The sequence below is a fragment of the Brassica oleracea genome, chromosome C4, assembly GCF_000695525.1.
Source record: "Brassica oleracea var. oleracea cultivar TO1000 chromosome C4, BOL, whole genome shotgun sequence".
Lineage (NCBI taxonomy): Eukaryota > Viridiplantae > Streptophyta > Magnoliopsida > Brassicales > Brassicaceae > Brassica > Brassica oleracea.
The window spans coordinates 20,751,053-20,759,596 of NC_027751.1; the positions used below are offsets into that span (position 1 = coordinate 20,751,053).

At 34.2% G+C, this 8,544-nt stretch overlaps 1 pseudogene; it reads right to left on the minus strand.

Annotated features, from left to right (window-relative positions):
• Positions 1-6,552: 6,552 nt before the first annotated feature.
• The window catches only part of LOC106337028, a 3,955-nt pseudogene continuing 1,963 nt past the window's right edge, over positions 6,553-8,544 (minus strand).

The window sequence follows — 8,544 nt, forward strand, 5'->3', positions numbered from 1 at the left end:
GTGTCCTGATAACGAGGTTTCCCACAAAATTTGCATATATTCCGTGTCTCATCCGCTCTCTAGTAGATCATGCAGTTGTCAATACATACATCTATCACTTCATACGGTAGTTGAAGACCTGCAACAAGTTTCTGAACCTCGTAGTATGAACCCGGTGCAAGGTTATCCTCAGGTAGAATACCTTTGACAAAATCAGTAATCGCATCCATACATTCTTCAGCCAAATTATAGTCTGTCTTAATACCCATTAATCTAGTTGCAGATGATAAGACTGAATGACCATCTCTACAATTTTGATACAAAGGTTGTTTTCCTGCATCCAACATGTCAAAAAATCTCCTAGACTCGGGGTTTGGTTCTTCCCCTCTATAATGATCATGTACCATCTGCTCAGTACCTACACCATAATCTATATCTGTTCTAGATTCTTCTAACCTAATATCAGGCTGAGGTTCACTAACAGGCTGAGGTTCGCTAGTACTACCATATTCATAACCAGTTTCCCCATGAAGGTACCAAACTTTATAATTACGTGAAAACCCTTTCATATACAAATGAGTCCAAACATCAAATTCTTTTATAACCTTATTATTATTGCAAGAAGAGCAGGGACATCTTAACATACCACTTTTTGCATCCGGTTGCTGTTGAACAAGCCTCATGAATTCTCCAATCCCTTGAACGTATTCTTCCGTAAGCAAATTGGTGTTCGGATCCAAATGAGGTTTATCCATCCACGAACGATAATAAACTTCTGAAGACATGATTTTCACGGAATTGTTATGACTAAAGAGAATGAAGAGAGAATGAAGTGTGAATGAGTTGAATGAGGAGGGGTTGTATTTATAGGAAATTGCTTACGGACCTCCGACGACTTTCCGACGGAATTCCGATGGATGTAAAGCAGTCCGTCGGAATTCCGTCGGTATTGTCCAATCTCAAACGGCTATACAACGGTCATATATATTTGTCGGCAACGGTCACATAGTTCGTCGGAATTCCGTCGGTATTTTCCGACGGAATTCCGACGAACCATGTGACCGTTGCCGACAAATACATATGACCGTTGTATAGCCGTTTGGGATTGGACAATTCCGACGGAATTCCGACGGACTTCTTTATATCCGTCGGAATTTCGTCGGAAAGTCGTCGGAGGTCCGTAAGCAATTTCCTATAAATATAACCCCTCTTCATTCAACTCATTCACACTTCATTCTCTCTTCATTCTCTTTAGTCATAACAATTCCGTGAAAATCATGTCTTCAGAAGTTTATTATCGTTCGTGGATGGATAAACCTCATTTGGATCCGAACACCAATTTGCTTACGGAAGAATACGTTCAAGGGATTGGAGAATTCATGAGGCTTGTTCAACAGCAGCCGGATGCAAAAAGTGGTATGTTAAGATGTCCCTGCTCTTCTTGCAATAATAATAAGGTTATAAAAGAATTTGATGTTTGGACTCATTTGTATATGAAAGGGTTTTCACGTAATTATAAAGTTTGGTACCTTCATGGGGAAACTGGTTATGAATATGATAGTACAAAACTTTATAATTACGTGAAAACCCTTTCATATACAAATGAGTCCAAACATCAAATTCTTTTATAACCTTATTATTATTGCAAGAAGAGCAGGGACATCTTAACATACCACTTTTTGCATCCGGTTGCTGTTGAACAAGCCTCATGAATTCTCCAATCCCTTGAACGTATTCTTCCGTAAGCAAATTGGTGTTCGGATCCAAATGAGGTTTATCCATCCACGAACGATAATAAACTTCTGAAGACATGATTTTCACGGAATTGTTATGACTAAAGAGAATGAAGAGAGAATGAAGTGTGAATGAGTTGAATGAGGAGGGGTTGTACTTATAGGAAATTGCTTACGGACCTCCGACGACTTTCCGACGAAATTCCGACGGATGTAAAGCAGTCCGTCGGAATTCCGTCGGAATTGTCCAATCCCAAACGGCTATACAACGGTCATATATATCTGTCGGCAACGGTCACATGGTTCGTCGGAATTTCGTCGGAAAATACCGACGGAATTCCGACGACTTTGCTGTTAATCGGAATGTCGTCGGAAATTCGTCGGAATATACCGACGAACTTCCGACGACTACAACGGTTACATTTTTTATCAGAATGTCGTCGAAAAGTCGTCGGAAAATTCCGACGAACCATATTTCGTCGGAATTACGTCGGAAATGGCCGACGGAATTCCGACGACTTAATTTTTTTGGATTTCGTCGGAAATTTGTCAGTATTCCGTCACAAATGTCCGACGACCTTGGTGTCCGTCGGAACCTCCGTCGGAATTCGGTGTGTTTTCTTGTAGTGTGTAGAAATTAGGTCTAATAGATTTGTGAGATTTTAGATGATCTAACTAATGGTGTATATTTTATTGTCATCCAATCATTGTTTTATATCTAAACCTTAACTACGAATGTAGTATCCTTTCGTGTAGTGTATACATCATCTCTTCCTATTTTAAACCGAGATTTTGATTATGAACATGCAGAAAAAACAAGTGTAGATGGCATACAACAGAGACGTGAAACTCAAACATCCTATGGAAAGTGATAACGGGTCATCTCTGGAAGAGGCTTTCAAAAGGGGAAGAAGGGAAACTAGAATTTTATAATAATTTTTTTTTTTAATAATAATTTTTTTTTTTTGAATAGTTAAGGATTCTAAGAGCAACTCCAATGGTGTTACCCACCATTGGAATCCTTAGCATTTTAATAATAATTTTTTTTTTGAATAGTTAAGGACTCTAATCATAAATGTAGGTCCAATAGTGTTATCTGATATGGAGTCCTTAGGAATTTTTTTTTTTTTTTTGAATCTTTGAAATTTAAAATTATTAAATATTAAATTAAAATTTTTTATTTATTGAATGACTAAATGTAAACATACAATAACTAAACATCTTCATCAAATATTAAAATCCAGTCCGTGTAACGATTTATAACTCAATCTCGAACCTTAATAACGACGAAAACAACAAAGAAACGACTCGAGATGAACAAAATAGCAAACCCAGACGAAAACCCTAATTCGATAAAATCCTCAACTCGATTTGAGACCCAAAATCGATTTAACCCTCGATAGAACCCTAAAACCAGATGAAATCAACATGCAACAACTCCAAATGCAAAAAAAAAAGTGAAAGCTCTGATTTACCTTCACCCTTCTCCAGTCGCCGAATCGCCTTTGATATCGCGAGACCTCTTTTTTCGTGATGCAAATGATTTTTTTTTCCCCACGCGAAACACATCCCTCCGCTAGCCTATCACGTGATGCCACACACTTAAGGATTAATCCTTAAACCTCCTTGCCTAAGGACTCTTTCTTAGCTAAAGTAAAACTAAAACGATTATTATACTAACATTTGCCTAAGATTTAGCGCTAAGATAAACACTATATCGACCGTTGCGGATGGTCTAAGGATGATAACTTTTTGAAAATTATTTATCTTATTTTTGTGACATAATTGAAGAATATTTTAATTTCCATATTAACCTATATTAGTTTTCTATATAATTGTGATTTCGTGTTATCGAATTTTATCATTAATGTGTGTCATTATCTTACCAAAATTTATCATGTGATTACAACAATATATTTGGAACATTCTAAACAATATAGTAAAGAGTATGATCGGTACGCGCTACGCGCGGAATATACTTTATTTGTGATATACTCCCTCGGTTTCACAAAGATAGATTTTTTAATATTTTTCACACATATTAAGAAAATACATACATTAAACAACCATAATAAATGTATCATTTTCTGTAATTTTCAGTAACTTTTAACCAATAGTAATTCAATAAAGTTAATTAATTTTCTAGGAGTTTGCAATTTTTTCATAGAAACACACAAAAAATACATTTTTGGGAAACAAACTTTTTTTCTAAAAAGTCTATCTTAATGAAACGGATGGAGTATGTAACTATGTAATTGTATTTTTTTCCTTTGCGTATATTTTATGTAAGTTTTTTCAAGAGAAGTGTATAATAACGTTTATGATTTTTGAGAATGTTAGGGTGTAGAGAGATTATATATTTTAAAATTAATTATGTTTGATTTCGATGTTTGTGTCTATATTAATTGGTTGTGGTGTATAACATATTATAGTGGGCAGATGAGATGTCATTGGTGTGTTTTGTTGTTATTTTGTGATAATTCTGAATCCATAATTGGTCGGTTAATTGTGATTTGTTATATTTTGGTCTCTTCAGAATGGGTTTTTGGTTTTCAAGATTATCATTTGTATGAATAGATTGGACTCAACATGAATGTATTACGTTACGTTTATGTTAGGCAAATATGATATTCAAAATATGAGTAGGATAGTGAAAGTGTAAATTTAATTATTTTTACTATACATTAAAATGTTTTATTGTAAGTTAACATTAAATATATAGTTATAAAATTATATTTCAAATATTTCAATTCGTTTAAGGTCGTTGCCTAGTTGAGTTGAAAAGAAGATACATTTGATGCATAACTAATCTAGGACTTTTCAAACTCAGTATATTTGTTTACTATTATGTTGTTTACTATTATCTAAATAGTTTAGTTTTACTTTTTTACCTTTTTATTAGTTTCTTAATTTTTACAGTGTATATTTTGTAGTTTTTTTAAATGAATAATATTATTTTTTCTGTTTTTGTTCAATTTAGCCAATTTTGATATTTAAAATAAGGTTATATTTTATGGAACCTAATATACTCAACTAACAATAAAAATGACTAAGATAGATATATTCTAATACTTTCTTTAATTGATTTTTTTAAAAAAAAATCTTTTTAAATTTAGTTGTTTTGTATGAAATTATGGTGTCACGATAATGTTTTAATTCTTTACTTAATAGGTAAACTATTTTGAAATATATATAAAATTTTACGTGTAAATTCCAAGAAAAACTTTATATTTAACATATTTTCAAACGATCATTTATATAATTATAATCAATACTTTTTAGTGTTTATAATATGGTTTGCATATTTATTTATGTTTTATGTTTACTAAATCATATATTAAGCTATGTGACTGATCTTCTTTCTATATATAATAATATTGGATACTTATGAATTTTATTATGATACTCTTTTCGTACATATCATAAACGAATGTAAAGAAGTATCACATACAATAGTAACTATTTTTCTATTCTTAGAGTTACAACTCAAAAACGTTACTAAGATGAATCACACACATTCTGTTCCAATATTTGATCAAGTTTGATAATCAGTTAACAGCTTTTCTGATGGTATTTTATCAACATCCATCATAGTAATTCATAGAATCATAGAATTTTATAGTTAACAAACGCAAGTTGCATTTCTAATTAAAAAAAAGAAGAAGCAATGAAAACATTGAATGCTATGAGATAAGTAAAGCAGAACAACTAAAAATTAAAAACACTGAAATGGAAGTGGCGTTAGTGGTCACAATATCGTTCATTGTAATTTCTGCAAGATAACCCATATGATTTAAGAAAAAATTACGTCTAGACATACTTTTTCATTGTCAACTTACATCTAGACATACTTTGAGCATGTGTCATACTTTCTCTTGACAAAATCCCTAAGAGCCCTTTCAATTTTAACTAATTGGAAACGTGGGTTAAGGTTACTCAATCAATAGCCTTTCACATCTCTATTCTATTTTCTCTCTGCATTTCTTCTCTCCCACATATCTCCTTCGTCAAACCCCAGATCTCGTTTTCAAATTACAAAATCTATCATTTTTTTTTCTTTTTCTCCTTCTTTTTTCATTTTTCATTTTTCATTTTTTATCTTTCATGCATTCTTGTTTTTGCTCCTCTTTCCTTTTCTCCTTTTCTCTCTTTTTTTTCTAACTCAGATTTGTGAATTTTTCAAAACAACATTATCATCTCCATTCTTTGTGCACGATTACCGTCATCACCGCAACTTCTTTCATCGCCATTGCCACAACTCTTCTTGCGGCCGCCGCCGCACTTGCAGAACCACCACTGCAATTCTTTCCCCACCGTTTTTGAGAAAGCCCCGAACACATGAACACAGACTTTGACCACATGAACAATAATCATGACCACATGAACACTGACTGTAACTCTGACCCCGAATCTGATCATATGAACACTGACCCTAACCATCCTTTCTCTTCTAGAAAACCATGATTATGTGGTTTCCAACTGTAACCACCAGCTAAACGAAACCCCTAACCACGAAAGAGAAACCAACCTTTCACTATAACCCTAACCAAAAATATTTGTTCTTATTAACCACATCAATTCTAAATAGGCAAAATTTGCGCCTGACCACCCATTTCTGACTACAAAACCCAACACTCAGATCAAAGTCATTCACTATTAATCCAACAATGTTTAGTAAATCTCAAACATCCATAAACCTACGTAATATTAGTTACAAAGGAAGTTGCTTAACTCCTTTAGACTTAAGAAAGCTTGTCCACCACAAGGGTTTTTTGGGGAGTGAAAGAGTTAAAGCAAGGGAAAAATTACACCTCATTCACAAAGTAGGTGAACATGCAAAAAAACAATAGAAAAGTACGTTAAAACGTAAACGTCTCATGATTTAAACCATCGCTTGGACACATCTTTTGTAATAAATCAATAGATGGAATCATTACATTGAATTAATACGGGACTGGTACTTTGCCATCTTTGGCTTATGCATCTTGTTTCAGTCTACACTGCTCTTCCCTCTTCTCCAGCTCATTAGTTTTCTCTTTAATGTTCTCCCTTGCTTCAAGTTTCTCTTTCCTAACTTGAAGGCTGAAGCTCTCTCTTTTGCTTCACATTTCTTTGCCAGTGAGTCTTCACGCAGTTTTTGTTGCTCTAAGTTGAGAAACAACTTCTTTGGTATGCATCTCAATAACCAATGTCAACAATTGTGCTTCCAAAGACTGCTTCATATCAGAATCTTTTCTTTTTCCTGCAGTTCAAGGTATTGTTTCCTTACATATTCCACCATCAACTCCTTCATCTCTTTTTATTCTTTCCACTGAAGCGAGAAGTGTAGAATCCCAGAAGCGGTCTCTGTCACCTTACTTAGGAACGGTCTATTAAATCCTCATCCAACTTAACTCTAAGTTCAGTCCCATCAAACAAAAACAGTAAGGAACTAAGAAATCAAGAGAGACCAAACACATTCCTCTATGGCCCTAAAAGTAAGAGACTTACTGATGGTATGGATCTTCGGTAAGCAACGGCACTTGAGCCTGCTCCGTGGTAATTCATGGGGTGATGACTCCGGTTCCATGGTGATATAGATACATTGTTCTCTGTTAAAACTAAATAAAATTAATGAAAAGTTTAAGACTGTGAATAAGAAAGAAGAAGAAGTGATAAGGTCTGATGAAAAAAAGAGCTTCCTACATTGATCATAAGAATCTTTCTTCATATGTGCAAAAGTTCGGGCAAAATGTGTATGTACTTGAATTTAAAAAGTATTATAGAACGTTAATTTGCCCATTTCTTCAATAATGAAATAAAAATCTACACTAACATCGGAAAGAAAAACGTCTAAAATGGAGTAAAACTCCAAAATAGACGCTAATGATGGTAAGTTGCTATATTGTAGGTGTTCGAATCTCTCATTGGTATCAAACCAATTCATTCTCACAGCCAGCTTGCCTCTTTCTGTTCTAGCCACGTAACCAATACATACACAATCTATGAGACATCACAATCCATTAAGTCTGTTGGCTGTAGAATCTCTCATTGGTAAGAAAATGGCTTATCAATGAATAAGCAAGGGAAATGGAGACACATTTTGACAAACTCAAACTTCGATGAACTATATAATATGCGGGAAATGTCTTGTAAGAGTCATAAACAAAACAGAAACGCATCCTCTATCCCGCACACAATCAAGTGAAAACACATAACTCTCTACGTACAATCAGTGTAACTAAGTCGTTCCAGTTTCCTTAGATTCAGCTTGTCCACTTTATGAAGAGATACAATATGACTATTGTTGCGATCATACCAGCGTACTTGATACATGTGTCAACACGATTGTGCCTCTCGATGAGCCTGAGCACAGAGTTGGAGAGCCCTACTGTGTTCAGAACATCCAAAGCTTTACGTTATGCCCCCTGAATATATAGCTGTCAAATGGTCCGTCCATGGTCCAAATGGACATGACCAGTTGGACCATTTCAGTTTTGGGCACTAATGGGTGGTCCATATTGGACAATGGTCCAAACAAATGTCCAAGACCAATAGAGACCATGTCCAAATGGACATACCCATGGACACCCAATAAAATTTATAATTATTTTTTAATTATTAGTCTAGATCTTATTTCTAAAATTTTGAATTATGTTTACTTTCCAAAATTATAAAAGTATTTTTTTTCTTGTCAAAACTGTAAAACTATGTTTTCCTTTCAAAATCGAGAAATTTCATTTTTCCGTCGAAACCGAGAAATTACGTTTTTCCGCAAAAACCGAAAATTGCGTTTTCCCGCCAAAACCGAGAAATTACGCTTTTCCACCGAAACCGAGAAATAGTGTTTTCC